The sequence below is a fragment of the Myiozetetes cayanensis genome, unplaced genomic scaffold, assembly GCF_022539395.1.
Source record: "Myiozetetes cayanensis isolate MyiCay16 unplaced genomic scaffold, myiCay2020 scf7, whole genome shotgun sequence".
Taxonomy (NCBI): domain Eukaryota; kingdom Metazoa; phylum Chordata; class Aves; order Passeriformes; family Tyrannidae; genus Myiozetetes; species Myiozetetes cayanensis.
In genome coordinates, this window is record NW_026087964.1 from 35,544,560 (window position 1) to 35,559,536 (window position 14,977).

General features: G+C 39.9%; 1 protein-coding gene across 8 annotated transcripts in view; it reads right to left on the reverse strand.

Moving 5' to 3' along the window:
• The window catches only part of PALLD (palladin, cytoskeletal associated protein), a 200,840-nt gene that overhangs the window by 61,068 nt on the left and 124,795 nt on the right, over window positions 1-14,977 (reverse strand). Inside the window, exon 1 of one of the 8 annotated variants that reach the window (XM_050338275.1) lies at window positions 4,285-4,409. The exons of the other annotated variants lie outside the window; for them this stretch is intronic. The gene's annotated coding sequence lies outside the window, so the exon portion shown is untranslated. Of the gene's footprint in view, window positions 1-4,284; window positions 4,410-14,977 lie in introns of those variants that run through there. 8 annotated transcript variants of the gene reach the window in all.

Below are 14,977 nucleotides of genomic sequence, written 5' to 3' on the forward strand. Positions count from 1 at the left end.
CTTCTGAAATTGGTAACAAACAAAATCCTGAGTGCATTTTAAAGAGGAATTTCAAGGAGAATATATTTTGGTGATGTGAACAAATACAGTTTCTCAGGTTCAGAAGAATGTCCTGGGAAGGACTTCAGGGAATTGTGAATAACTGCTACTAAAGGATGGTATAAGATAATCTAAGGTAATCAAAGATTTCTTACTCAAATTATTACTGGAGAGATTTGTACACTATGAAAACTAGTGAAAGCAGTTTCAGTTTTTTTCTTGGCTCACCTCACACAAGTGCATAAGCCAGCAAAAGCCCATCAAGAAACTGAGCCCACTGTATTTATTTATATAAAAATAAAATCTGTTTATCTTAAACCCCTTCCCTTTGTGAAAGTGGGAAGCACTGGGGAGTGCCATACACAATACACTAACTACAATCACTTTCTGCTTCAATAAAGGAAATGCAAACTTCCTGCCTTGGCAAAGGCTAGAATGTCTCAAGCAGGTGGGAAAAGGATCACATTAAGTGTCTAGACAACAGTGTGGAGGAAGAATATTTCTTAAATTTTCTATTTGTGTGCTAATCCAGAAAGTAGACTTCACATGTAAAAAGAACTGCCTTAATTTATGATTCTCCTTCTATGATAATTATATTTTTAATTATATGAATACCCAAACGTTAAATGATCTGTAATGCTCCAGGAAGTTCTGACACTTGTGGTCACAAGACACTTCTTCAATTTCTGCAGAGTAAGAGGTTAAAATGTGTCTTCTGGGCATACTATAACTTGATTAGTAATTGCTCTGTATGTGTTCTTCCTAAGTCTTCCAAATGCATGTATTATCACTATGATACTGAGTGGGAGCTTCACTCCAAAGGGAACTTAATTGCTTAATCTAGCACTGAAATGCTATCTGTTAAGAAAGCAGGAATATTTACAAGATGGAAGATGATTCATGAATAAAAAAATTCCGCAGGCATATTTTGATTAAATAATATTCCCAGGATGAATGATTTCAAGCCAGTTATTATGTTCTCAAGAATATATGGGACTACCATCAATTAATATGTTCTATACAACCCAGACATTTTTATTGGGAAAACAAAATCTTAGGGCCACTAACTCTTTGCAGGTCATTAAAGAACCAGTATGTCCCCAAATACTTGAAGTCTCCTTTCTTGGAGAGTAAACAACAAATGAAAAGACACATGACAATAACAGAAAATATTTCATATGGAAGTCATGCAACTTAATAGTACATACGCTTATTTTCTTCTTTCAGACAGTTTCTTCGCACTGCATCCTATGCAGTTCCCTTATGTACACATTTTTATAGTAGAAATTCAACTTTTTAAAACCTAAGGTCTTTATCTTCATATTTTTCAGGTTTAGTGTCTACAAATATTCATAATCTACAAGGAAATAATGCTATACACACAGAGGAAACCTACATACATGACATCTCACTGACTGATGGTCTACTCTGCTCCCAGGATCCACATTAATGCTGGCATGAGCAAAATTGCAAAGCAGCTAATTTAAGCAGAACTGGAAGAGAAATTAGGTTGCTGTTTGAGGAATACAAAAATTTCCCATCAAATACACAGCTGTACAAGTAAGATCGGTTTACTCTGCCCAGCTGAGAACCAGGTAAGGTCAATAAGGTAAGTGTCTCATGGATCATTTTGAAACAGAGTAATAGAAAGAAATTCTGTAGAGTAGAGAAAGAAGAAATTCCCAGTGTAAGTGGTTTGACCAACATTCCCACAGATCAATTCCACCCAGACCACTCCCTTGGTCTTACAATGCCTAAAGCCCAGCAGCTGAACATTACTCATCAGATTTACCACTGTGTCCTTACAAAAAAGGAGGCATGCCGTTCTAACATAGCTTACACAGCTATTAGAAATGGCTGCTGCAGTCACACAGACCACAAAGGGGATGACAAGGTGCAATCACGCTCTTGTTTGTGGAGTAGTTAGACTATTGTGCCCTGCACACCATCATATAAGCTCAAAAAATTCTTTGGTGCCAACCAGAGAATAGCGAGTTTCTTTCTGTTACCTGGAAGCATAGCTCTCAATAGTTACTTTAAAATAACTGTAATTACACAAATAAGTAATTACGTTAGAATAATACTTTGCAAAGTTTTATAAGCTGCAATCATCACACATCACAAAGAGAAAACAGTCAACTCAGGCCAATCAAAAATAATAGGCCCACAATAATATGTTGCATGAGTGTCCAGCAAGATGAGCTTAGCCAGGACAATTATGTGTATAACTGTTCTGCTCTTACCAAAAAAAAAAAAAAAAAAACAGAGAGAGAATTTTAAGAACATTTTAAAGACAATAGAGAATATTCTAGGATTTCGTTAAATATAAGAACATAATAATGTGTTTTACAGCAGTGCTTTTTAATGTCTTGACTCCCATAAAGCTACCAGAAAAGTTATGTGCCATATTTCTGCCAACTGCTAACAAACCTTTACCACATATGCACCATACCAATTTTAGGAAAACTTCTATGTCAGATTGCAGTATATGATAACTTGATAAATTCTGACTTTGTGATTATCTCAAAGATGAAAGCAATGTTTTTATTCAAATGAGACACTCCTGATTCCAATAAAATCCTATCTGCATATTCCTAAGTGTTTCAAAAGTTGCTAGAACATCTGTATACCTCCTACCTCATCTTTCTAGTTTTTTATTCCAACTCTTATCCTTTTGCCCTCACCTTTTCCCACAGGTTTTCTCCTCCTAGCCAGGAAATTTAGTACCAGAACATTATTTCACAAGCAGTTCTTTCAGGCTATGTTCCCCAACCAAAAGGATGAAACTCTCTCAGAATCCTGTTTTCAAAAGTATTTGCACCCTTTTTCATAGCAAAGTGGTTTAGATACCATAGATAGTCAACCATTGTGTTGAAAGATATTTAACTTTTTCTGGTTTTTTTTTTCCATCCTCTTGTTATCGATTCTGTATCTTAATCCTTCTATGTCTGGTATGCATCGTGAATCACAGACTAGCTCTGGATGTCTGGAAACTGTTGGACTTCCTTGAACATCATCATAACTTTTCCCACCCCAGACCTCCAGTGAATTTCTGTGCACGCAGACTTGTGAGAGAATATAAAACTTTCCGCACAATATGTAATACATCTTATGAAGTTAATTTCAGAAATATAAGGTTTGCTCCCAGGAATCATGATTTCAGTTCAATACAGCCACAGAGTACCATGGAAAAACAGTTTCTTGACCTCAAAGCCTAATGAAACATTGACTGTGTCCACTCCTATTTTTAGATATATGCTCTGCAGTGCCATATTCCCTAATATAAAGCTGACCCAAATGTTCCAACAGCAGACGTTGGTTTCTCTTTGATAGCCAATGCATATCTTTGCTTTCCAAGTTTCTGTAAACACATCATTATAAGGAAGGCCAGTCTTACTTTTCCCAGCCTTCTTTCTAATTATGTGCCTGCTGCCAGGAAACTTTCCTCTTTTTTTTTTTTTTTCTTTCCTTCAGTACTAAAATTTAAACAAAAAGCTGCTGAAGACTTGGAAAAGAAAAAAAAAACCCTCCAAAACTGTTACTGTTATAAGTTACAAAGTTACTAACACCAAATTCCTTTCAACATTCAGTGATAAACATCAGACAAAAAGAAGTGTGTCTAGAGGAGTGCATCAGTGGCAGATCACCAAATATGTCTTCCTTATAGACACACAGGAAAAAAACCAACCCAAACCACAGTAAAACCTCCCCAAACTTCCAAACAGAAGAATATTTCGTTTGGTTTTGGTTTAATTTTGCTAAGAAGTTTTCTAAAAGTTCAAGTCTCCTGCCCAATACCAGCTCTCTTCCAGGACTATCACTGGGTTCCTACAGAAGTCTCCTACAAAGAAGGCTGCGAAAGCACTAATATTTTACTCCTCCATGGTATTTACTAAGGACTGATTTAGCAAGTCTTGAGCTACAGAGATGCACAGAGCCGCTGCCGCCACAACAGCATCCTTTCTGCATTTGGAAACGCCAAGGGGACGGCCAGGGTCGGCAAACAAAGTACATCAGCCAAACTCGAATGCGACTACAGACGATGTAGCAAACTAAAAGGGCGAGAAAGTCATGCAAAAAAAAAAGAAAAACTCGAAAGAAAGGCGGTCTGCCCGGTCCGATTACAGCATGATTTCATTTTTCCTGACTTCTCGCCTCCCATCACTGCTTCTGCCTTCAGTGTGTTCACCTCATCTGAAGAAGACGCGTCACGCACCAACTCGTGAAAGTCTCCTGCCATCTTACCTCGGCAAGGCTGAGCGGGCAGCTATCACATACCCGAGCGCAGGTTTCCCGGGAGCGGGCAGCAGCGGCGGCGGCGGGCTCTGCTCGGCTCGGCTCTGCTCGGGGCGGAGCGGAGCGGCGCCCGCAGGTACCCGGCGCTATATAGGGCGGGCCCGGCGGCGCGGCCACCGCGCCGTGACTCACCCGGGAGCCGCCGCCGGCGCGTCCCACTCGGCAGCTTCACGTTAAGAGTCCCGCGGCCGCCCCGGGCTCCCCGATGTGTGCGGGAGGCGTTACCAGGCTGCCGGGAAAGGCAGAGAGACGTGTGTCTCCCCCAGCGAGTCGCCATCGGGATCGTTTCTCACCCTTGCCGCGGCCTTACACTTTATTTCGCCCTCCCCTCGGACTGGGAGTTTGTGATACACTTTTTGCCAGAAAAGGCTCTGGTCCCAGGCTGGAAGTTCACTTCTTTCTCTCCAGGAACCCGGCATCCCTAGCCCGCAGAAAAGCTTGAGAAAGTTTTACTAGCACAGAAGCAGCCGCTGCAGCTGCCTAGAACGTAGAGGAAACATCCCAGGCTCTTCCATTTTGCCATACAGCTACACAAAAGTGCTGCCGCGAAAATTTACATCACCTTATCTGCATAGGAAAAGTTTCCATGATTTCCACATAATTTTTGTCTGCATGACAGAGCGGGTGGGATTGCTACACTTTTAACGTAGAACTGCAGAAGTGATGTCTCAAGTTATTCTTCTAAGCCTTTAAATGCAGTTCTTTTTAAATAACACTTGTGCCAGTACTCATCACTACCAAGTCCTCAGGTTTTCAGGTTAAACTGAATTTAAAAAAAGTATATCATGCAATTGCACCATAGTCATCTGTTTTACAAATAGTCTTCTGCATCTTCTTTATTCTCCAAAGAATAACATCAGAGATCAGAAAACATTTAGTATATGATATAAAAATCTTGCTGTTTTGTGGTCTAATTATGTAAAACCTTCCAGAGTGTCAAACACTTACTCTAAATACATTAATTACTACTACATGTTGTACTAAGGGCATCATTTGCAGGTAGATTATTTTTTTTTTACACCTTCCCCCCATCCCCCAAGGAGAAAAAGAGTGATTGATTTCTGTTGCTGGTTCATAACCTTCCTACTATAACCCACTTGGTCCTGGTCCAGTGTTTTTTTTACAGATTACATGCCAACATCAGTTTTATAAGTAACATCTACTTAAACATCTGCTTGAAACAAGACGGGTAATCACAAAAGATACATCTATAACATACCTATTCACAATTCCATGCTTAGCCCCCAGAAGTGATCAGTGGCATCATTTGTGTTTTCTACATCATGAACAGCAAATAAGTGCAAGAACATGCTGCCTTTTGTCTCATTGTCCAGCATCCTGAACAATGATTAAAAGATTTTAGGGCAGCCAAAAGCAAGGGTGGTCCTCTTTCTTCTTTGACCTCTAGTTTCCAATCAATGTGTATTATAGTTCAGCTCTGGATGCCTGGAATTTGTTGGGTTTATGCAGGAACATCGCCATACTCATTTTCTTCCAACTGATATGAACCTCCAAGACGAGCAAGACCTGTACCTGAGAAAATTCATTCTACAGTGGATGATGGAGAACAAGGTGGCACTGAAAATTTCTCTGTTTCCTCAATCCCCTTCATCCCTTTTCACCACCCAGTCCTCTTTAGTCCTCAGAACTCAGTCCACATCACTCAGTCACTCCAGAACGTAACAGGGAGAACAGAGGAATGCTGCCAACTAGGAAAAAGGGAGGGGAAAATAAAGCATCTCCCCATTGCTAGAACAGAGAATGACATGCCAGATCCTGGCAGCTAGAAGACTGGCACTACACCAGCACTCTGTTTCCAAATCTGGTATGTGACTATGGGGAAGAAGCACGGTAGCTCATACACAGTATTAAGATAGTACAAAGATAAAAACAGTATCACTCATGGCTGATCAGGCCTCTCTATGATTTTGGGTTGGTATGTTTATGGAGAACATTATCTAACAAGCACAACACAGTTCAGCCAGCAGTAGCTGCAGATAATGCAACACACAACAAAGAGCAGACTGATGTACAGTAGGAAAAGTCAATGACAGAAAAACAGTACCTGGACTTCACATCTCTTATCTGCACTTTCTCCTTTGTATTTGATTATACCAGACTGAGATAAGACTACATTAAAGACACGCATTGAGGAGTTCTCTGACATTTTCTTCTGTCACAGCTCTTACGCATTTTGCACATAAGCATTTTATGTCTATGCACGTTCACTTCATGGGGCTGGAAGATGACAGCACAGACAGCTTGTGCACATCATCTTAGTTCAAGACCCTTGCTTCCCTGTGACTCTACAAGCATAATTGGGCATGGAAAGTGAAAATGAAGCTGAGCTTACTGGGAAACAAACACTGAGGCACAATGTGAGATAAAGATCCAAAGAGAAAAGAAACAAAACCGCATGCTTAACTTAAGACTTAATATGATCTGTGATTCTTTCTTGTAAACAACTTTGCCTATCATTCCAGCCCCAGGAACATTTGGTTCTGGTTTAAGAAGTTTCCATCTATGTGTACAGCATGACTGGCAAACAGAAATGGGAGAAACTAATGACACATAACAAGACAGTTGAATGCAACTCCAATTAAGTCCTAATATTTAAATGAAATATTTTAAAAGTAATTATAATTCTAACAAACAGCTTTTGGCAAAATGCAGTAAAAGACCCCAATAATCCATTTCTGTGAACCAGTGGAGGCAATGGTAGATGTCACTAGTAAAGCAGACAATCACCAAGGTGCTGAAAGTTTTTTTGCTAGCATTCGTTTTAACTTTGAGAATCTTCACAAATTGAGATTTACTTTCCATACCACCCTGCAAATAAAATTAAATTAGTATTGTTTAAAGTATAAAACCAGACGCCTTCAGGAAAGAAAAGCTGAAAATGCAGAGAGAAAACCTTACACAAAGTAATTATATCCTCAGCAATTTGAGTGAGAACAAATGAAGATAAAACAGCTCAATGGACATTGTGAGAGAGCCTGTCCAATTCTTAAACTACTACAGAATCATTTGTATCATTTAAATGGAACCTTTTTGCTTGCATTGTATTTTCAGTGAAGAAAGTGTATTTTAATACCTTGTACATACATTTTCATTCAGAACAACTGGTTTCCAGGTGGTGCTATACTACAAATAACTATATACTTCTATTTCCTCTCTTCTCTTTCCCTTCTTGTGTTTTCTTTATTATGATATTCAAAAATTTAACATCTTAGCTGGTGACTTAACAAGGACATTTAAAACTACACTGGAGTGTGCAATTCTGATCATACTAGTTAAGATCAGATCTTTCAATTTTTTTTTAAATCAAACAAGAATGTTTTATTTTTAAAAACAAACAAACAAACAATCAATCAAACAACAAACCAAATCTAAAAAATTCTGAGGTCTAGAAAGAAGTTGTGATTGAGATTCAAATGTTGTTTTCTACATGGGGGAGATATATGACACGAGATTCCTCTGGTCTTAAAAACTAGAAAATAATTCAAGGATATAGGCATGCCTGTAAATCAACCCAAATATCATTCAGCTATCCACAATGGAGGTTTGCACAATATTACAGTTCAAAAATCATTAAGCTCAGATGGAAGTGTCAGTAATATAGACCCTGAAGGACTGATTAGAAGAGGGAATTGAAAGAGCTTCCAGACTGATTCCTACACAGCTGACTAAATTCAATGATCTATGGAGGTCAATTCAGTAATCTCCCTGTTTTTCTTACAAAAGGCAAATGCATCTCATTTACACTAGCTGTGCAAAAAAAGCTTTGACATGCCAACCATTGTGGACTCTCAAATTTTTATTTTAAAAAAAAAATAAATTACCTCCATAAAATTACATCCCCTCCCATGCTGTACTTGACAACATTTAAAGCTTTGAATGGGGATTACTAAGCCAGGAACAGGACACTGATTTTCTTGGAATGCATGAGAGTTTAAGATTTCTTTAGAAGTCCAGAATGGATTTCCTAAAAGTAAAATTACTAACTATACCTCTGAAATGGCAATTGCCAAACATGTACCAGTCCAGTGCATCCAGCACTATTTCAAAAGTCTACTGAATCTGGTATTACAAGTATCCTGTTCTACCTAACGTGGCTGGTGTCGGCAGACACTGAGGTCCTAACTATAAATTGCCTTGTTTGGTATCATTTAATGCTGGTAAAATTCACAATGTCTGAACTGGAAACACCAAGCTGTTTGTGGCTTTTGTTTTTCTCAGCAGTTCTGCAAAATAAAGGATCACGTTTGTTGCAAGAAAGATTATTTGAGCAAACATTTCCTATCACTTTCAATTCTGCCAATACATACCATTAAAGTGATGTGTTTCATAAAAAGGAAAAAACAACTAGAGTCAACACTTGATAGCAAATCATACTGTGAAGTCTCTGATCTATGAAAATGTGATTCAACAACAACAAAGGGTCTTTTTCCAAATTTGTAGCAATACCTAGATGAAAACAAAAATTAGAAGTTTCTACTGCTGAGAAAATTTTCATGACAGCAATTACCATTTTAATGGAAATACATGTATACGTGCATCTGTTTGTGTGTATACATGGTGATGAAGTGACTCATGCTTAACTCTTCTTTGTTATACCACTATTTCACCTTTTGGACTAAAACAGCAAAGGTCTTCACAGTAAAAAAAGTTGCTTAAATGATATTGATTAGACTTACTGTGTAACCCCTATGACACCATGGAGAAAAACCATCAGTCTTCAGTGTAGACACTTTCTAACAAGGAACAGGCACAGTTGAACAGTAAGCATATACAGAAGTCAGGTATCCCAGTAACTTCCTAAAGTACCCAGATACTTCATATCCACATGCGTGGTCTGTTCTGCCCATGAGTAATCCATGAGATTTCCTGGCCTGCACAACTACTGCTATAGCAATGTGTAAGAGCTCTGGAAATTAAATATAACAAAATATACCCTGGAAAACAATTCACTCCTCAGTAAAACTGACATAGCACTCTTCAGCTGTGATACTGAAAATGACATTCACAAGCATTACTATGGATTTATCACAGGTCTACCTACAAAGAAGGCTTATATAAAGTCACAGATGGTTACAGCAATTCTGAATGTCACCTGTAAGTCCTTCCCAGTTCTGAATTCAAATCTCAACACTACATTCTCTTCTTTAATACTCCTGATATGGTAATAGTGAGTGTGTTGTATCTTTCAATTAGCTACACTTCAGTAACTTACAGCTGCTGTAATTGTGAGGCCTGTCAGGAGAGATAAAGAAGCTTTTTCTTCTGAGTCAGGCTTTCCTACAATATTTTAAGTGTTTTTCAGTAGCTGTTTATGACCTGCTCTTGTCACAATTTCAAGATCAAGGCATAACTTACTTCCTTTCATCAGGACGTCAAGCTCATAGTGCACGTAATTCTTTGCTGTAAGGACTGTGAATTTAGGAGACATTCTGTTGTTTAAGGTTTTGAAACCAGAGCAAACCAGGCCAGTATATAAAACATTACTGCTGAAATTTGTGCCCACAATTATTTAGTTTCTCTATTCTAGCTTTCACACAGTCAGCAGAGATCATAGCTGCTCCTTTATCTTCTGAATGTTTCTCTTGTGTTGACTCTTTCTGCTCCAAGTGAGTCCGAAGTGAAAAAGTGAATGGTGTTCCCCGTCTTTTCCCACTAGGAATAAGACCTTTTAAAGTCAGTCAGTATAAGTAAAAAACCCAATGTCCCAAGACACTGTGGATTAGGATCACAGGGTATGGATTCTACATTTATGTTTAAAACAGTACCTTATTTGTATTTCTGATATCCCATAATGTTTATCCATATTTCATATTGTTATGAAATGCTTTTCTATCTGGATTGTCAGCATACTTTTGGGGTTTTTTTAGTACTAATTTTCTTTGTTTTATCTCTTTCTTTTCTGCTGCTCTTAACTGCACACACACTTCTGTCTCTCAAGGGTGCATGCATACCCTTTCCAGATGAATTTCTAAGTTTTCGTTAGAACACTACAGTAGGTAAAAACTCATAATGTCTTTTTGTAATGCCTGATATTATCTGCAGTGGGATTCTTTCCCCCTGGCAGAGGATGACTCATTTATCTTCAGTCTGCTAACCAAGGGGCTTGCCAAAGACCCTTTATACTCCTTTATAAACAAAAATCTATAGAGAGCTTTCAGAAACATGAGAAAATATGACAAACACAGCTTGAGTTCTTCAGCTTTGCTGGCAGAAGATCACAGAAGGATATGGAGAAGCCCGCGAGCCTCGATCCCCCGCATTTGCCACTCCGCTGGTAACAACGGAGAGCAGCTCCCTGCACACGCAGACCTCTTCCCCGGCTTCCCCGTCATCTACCCCCTCGCTCCTGCTCCTATTCTGAAATTCTCCAGCTCCAATTTCCTTATTTGGTTGCCGGGACTGTTCTTTGTCTGGCTGAGCCCCCCGGGCCGCGCCGCCCCCGGCTCGGCCCGGCCCGGCCCGGCCCGGCTCCAGCGGCCACCCCGCCCGGGCCCCGGGCGAGCCGCGCCAGCCGCGGCCATGCCCATGTAAGGAGCAGCTTCCCCGGGCTCCGCCGGCCGGGCGGGGCGGGCGGGGCCCTCCCGCCCTCGGGCAGCCGCTCTGTCTCTCCGGGGCAGCGGCGGGGTCCGGTCCAGAACGGTCGCCACAGCGCCCCGGCCGCCCCGCGGCAGCAGCCCCGGCTCCCGCCGAGCGCGGCCGGCCCGGGCTCCGAGGGCAGCAGCGCGGCCCGGGCTCTGCCGGAGCAGCGTGTGCGAACCGCTGGCAACAGGACAAAGGAAAACGAGGCTGTGAAGTTTCCAGTGTTGAAAAACTCACAAATTCCTGCCATATTTTCCATTGTTCTTTAGAGCAGGTTACAGCGCGTCCCTTGGGGATTTCGCTGGTGTTTTCTGCGGAGAAAAAGGAATCCCTCAAGAGTGCTGCCTACTTTTAAAAAAGTGACTGTTCTGTTATGTTACGTGATGAAAGCAAGCGAGGCTATTTTTACTCTCAAAATATCCCCAAACTTTTTGAAGTAGCATTGATAAAGAGCAGCTTACCTGCCGGAAGTCAGTGCAATTTGCTCCTGTTGCTATGTTACTACTGTTGCTTGATACTTAGTTTTACTAGCGCATTAGGAACTTAATGAGAAAGAATTTACACTCTAATTTTACATGTACATGTAAGCACCGCAGCAAGGAAAACCCTTTAGAAAGAAACCCCAAAAGCCAAACCAACCCTGCTGGTCACTGTATTTTTTTTTTTTTTTGTTCACATCTTTTAGATTTAGTCTTTCTGGAGTGGATTTACGCAATAGAATCCTTCTGGAAGTGACTTTTTTGTTTAAATTTAAATGAGAAAGTGACAATTCAGGAAAATATATACTGAATATGTCCACAGCGACAGCTGAAACAAAATTATACACAGAGATCTCTCTATCTAAGGAGTTTATTGATCTGTAACACCTTAAAAGGAGTACTGTTAATGAATTAATGATTTAAAATTAATAAACGTATTGTGAGGTAGTCCTCTTTTACACAGCATGGCAAGAAACAGAATTTTGAAAAAAAATTAAAGAAGAAGGTATAGCTAAACTTCAAACTTTCTAATTCTGTTTGGGAGTCTGGAAGCACTTCTGTATTTCTCAGTATGGTTCCTTAGTTTTACGTTTTGAAAACAAGTCTTCAAGTAATGCTAAAAGTCCTTCCATTACTGCAAGCTCCCATGGATGTTTGGGTGAAGCAAAGAACAAGTAGTAGACTGGAACAAAGAGCAATACTTTAAGTCACTAATGTACAGGACAATACTGATGGCTTCTGGGCATAGGTGCATGAAAAAAAAATTTAGGGAGAGTACAAAGGTGCGTTTATAACCACCTTCCTATAGGACTTCTTCAGCTGAACCCAAGCCAGTTGTATTTTCAGCTCAACAGAAAACTGACTCTGGTATTCTTATATTGCATTCTTGACCTCAACAGAGGCCTGAACAAGTTTGTTTACTTGTGAGAAACTCTCAAACTAGAAAAACTTAAGGAAACAGCTTAATAAAATAGCAGGAGAATAAATACGTTGACCGCGTCGTATTTACATTACATATATATCCAGCATGCTAAAATTTACTTCAGAAAAAACCAAACAAACCAAACACCTTGAGCAAAATAAGAAGCATATAGGAACAATTTAGTAGCATGTATGCCCAGAAAGATCTTCTGGTTTCAAGTTATCTTTTTCAAGATTAATATAATCAGAACTGACAAAGAAAATGCTAAAATTAAAATCCAAACATACAGAAATGCATTGAGAATAAATAAAGATCACAAGGACATACAATTGTCAAATTGTCATTTAAAACAAAATGTGCTATCTCATGGAGCTCATCCTCTCTACTGCTAAGGCCCACAGCAGTATCAGTTTATTTCAGAACTACTCCATCATCTCCAGCAGGTGTTCAGGCTACTGACAAATAACTCACTGCTGATTCTGCAAGCCATTTACTGTCCAGGCCCTGTCACCTGACATCAGTTCATCTGAATGGAACAAATGACACCATGAGAGATATGTTCAGGGTAGGAGGACATATCCTTCGACCTTTGAGGTGCTGTTCTACATTTACTCTTCTACTCTTCTCTTACCATATTGTCCTTGGCAAATAAGAACATGTCTCTGCTGCATGAGGAACTGGCAGTGCTCTCAAGAAAGCTACCTAAACACTTAGATAAATGCATACAAAAACTTAGGCTTCTACCTTTGCTGAAAGGGTGATCTCCCAGAGGTCTGGAAGTTAGTACTCAACTGATTTTCAGTGACAGTTCCAGTCCTCCCTCTGTCTGGTCAAACAGGTTTCAAAGTCCAGGTTTTCTCTCTATAAATACTCCAGACAGCTAAATTGCTGCCACTGACCCCAGTGGCAATGTGTCAGCTGGAAAAGCATCCCTGTTCCCCATGCCATCTTCTCATTTTGGTATCTGCCAATTTGTGCTTCCTTTGCCTCCCCCACTGAACACGCTCAACCCAACTAAATCTGATAAAATAGATCTGTTGCACATAAAGACCCTGAATGCCTTTTTTTTTTTTTTTTTTTTCCCCTTATTTGGAGGAAGGGGTTTTTAGTTTGGTTTGGTTTTTGAAACATAAGTGATCTGGAACTAAAGGAACGTATGATGAACAGTGCCAGACTCAGCATAGTTCTGTGTGGAATTCAACTGGTTATCTTCTACTCCTTTGAAAATTGATAATTTACTTCTCTTTATGGTTACTTTCTTTTAAACATTTACTTTTATTTGGGCAAGAAGACATATTTTGTCCAGCCTTTAAGCCTTGATTACTTAGTTTCTTCAGAAGCCCTTCAAAATGGACTTTGTTAGAAACCTTTGGAAATCCATTGGATTGTATCAACTGGACTTCACTCATCCAGATGGTTCTTGCCACTTCTTTTAAATAGTTTGAGTAAATTTGTGAGATGCTACTTTCACTTACATTTTTCCCTCCAAAATGTCACATTTATGTTCATTATGTTATTATTCTTATTTCTTTATTCTAGATCATACTATGGCTTCTATATTATCTACTAATTTTTCAGATAGTAGGCTTACCAGTCAAAAGTCCCCTGAAACTCCCTGAAAACTAAAAGTGCTATATTTGCTGCCTTCAGTTTATTAGCTAAATATACTATTTCAAAGTATTCCAACAAATTGATTTGGCCAATATATAATCATACAGTCATAGGATCATAGAACGGTTTGGGTTGGAAGGGACCTTAAAGATCATCTAGTTCCAAATACCCTGCCAGGGGCATGGAAAATCAGTAGGTTTAATATATTTTTATTTTTCTAAATATTTTTGATACTCTTGAAAGACACATGTGTTCACATTGAAACCACGACATTACTGCTTGTTGCAAATTTCTCCCAGAACTTCCCTGGGAAGATATGGAATGTATAGGTATCCATAGGCAAAGACACAGACAAAGGGCAAGAATGTTATTTCCCAGATTAAAATTAATCTGAGCAGTTAAACTGGTCATTAAAATATATTTCACAGAATCACAGTATATGCTGAGTTGGAAGGGACCCACAAGGATCATCCAGTCCAACTACTGGCCCTGCATGGCACCATCCCTAAGAGTCACACTGTGTGCACAAGAGTGTCATCCAAATGCTTCTTGAACTCTGTCAGGCTTGGTGCTGTGACCACTTCCTGGGGACCTGTTCCAGTGCCCAGCCTCCCTCTGGGTGAAGAACCATTTTCTAATATCCAACCTGAACCTCCCCTGACAAAACTTTAGACCATTTGCTTGGGTTCTGTCACTGACCACCACAGAGAAGAGATCAGTGCCTGCTCCTCCTTCCTCCTGAGGAAGCTGTAGACTGTGATGAGGTCTCCCCTCAGGAGCCTCTTCTCCAGGCTGAACAAACCAAGTGACCTTAGCCATTCCTCATATGGCTTCCCCTCAAGGTCCTTCACCATCTCTGTTGCCCTCCTTTGGACACTCTCTATCACCTTTATATCTTTCCTATATTGTGTTGCCCAAAACTGCACACAATATTCAAGGTGAGGTCACACTAGTGCAGAGCAGAGTGGGACAGTCATCTCCCTTGACTGACTGGCGATGCTGTGCTTGATGCCCCCCAGGACACGGTTGG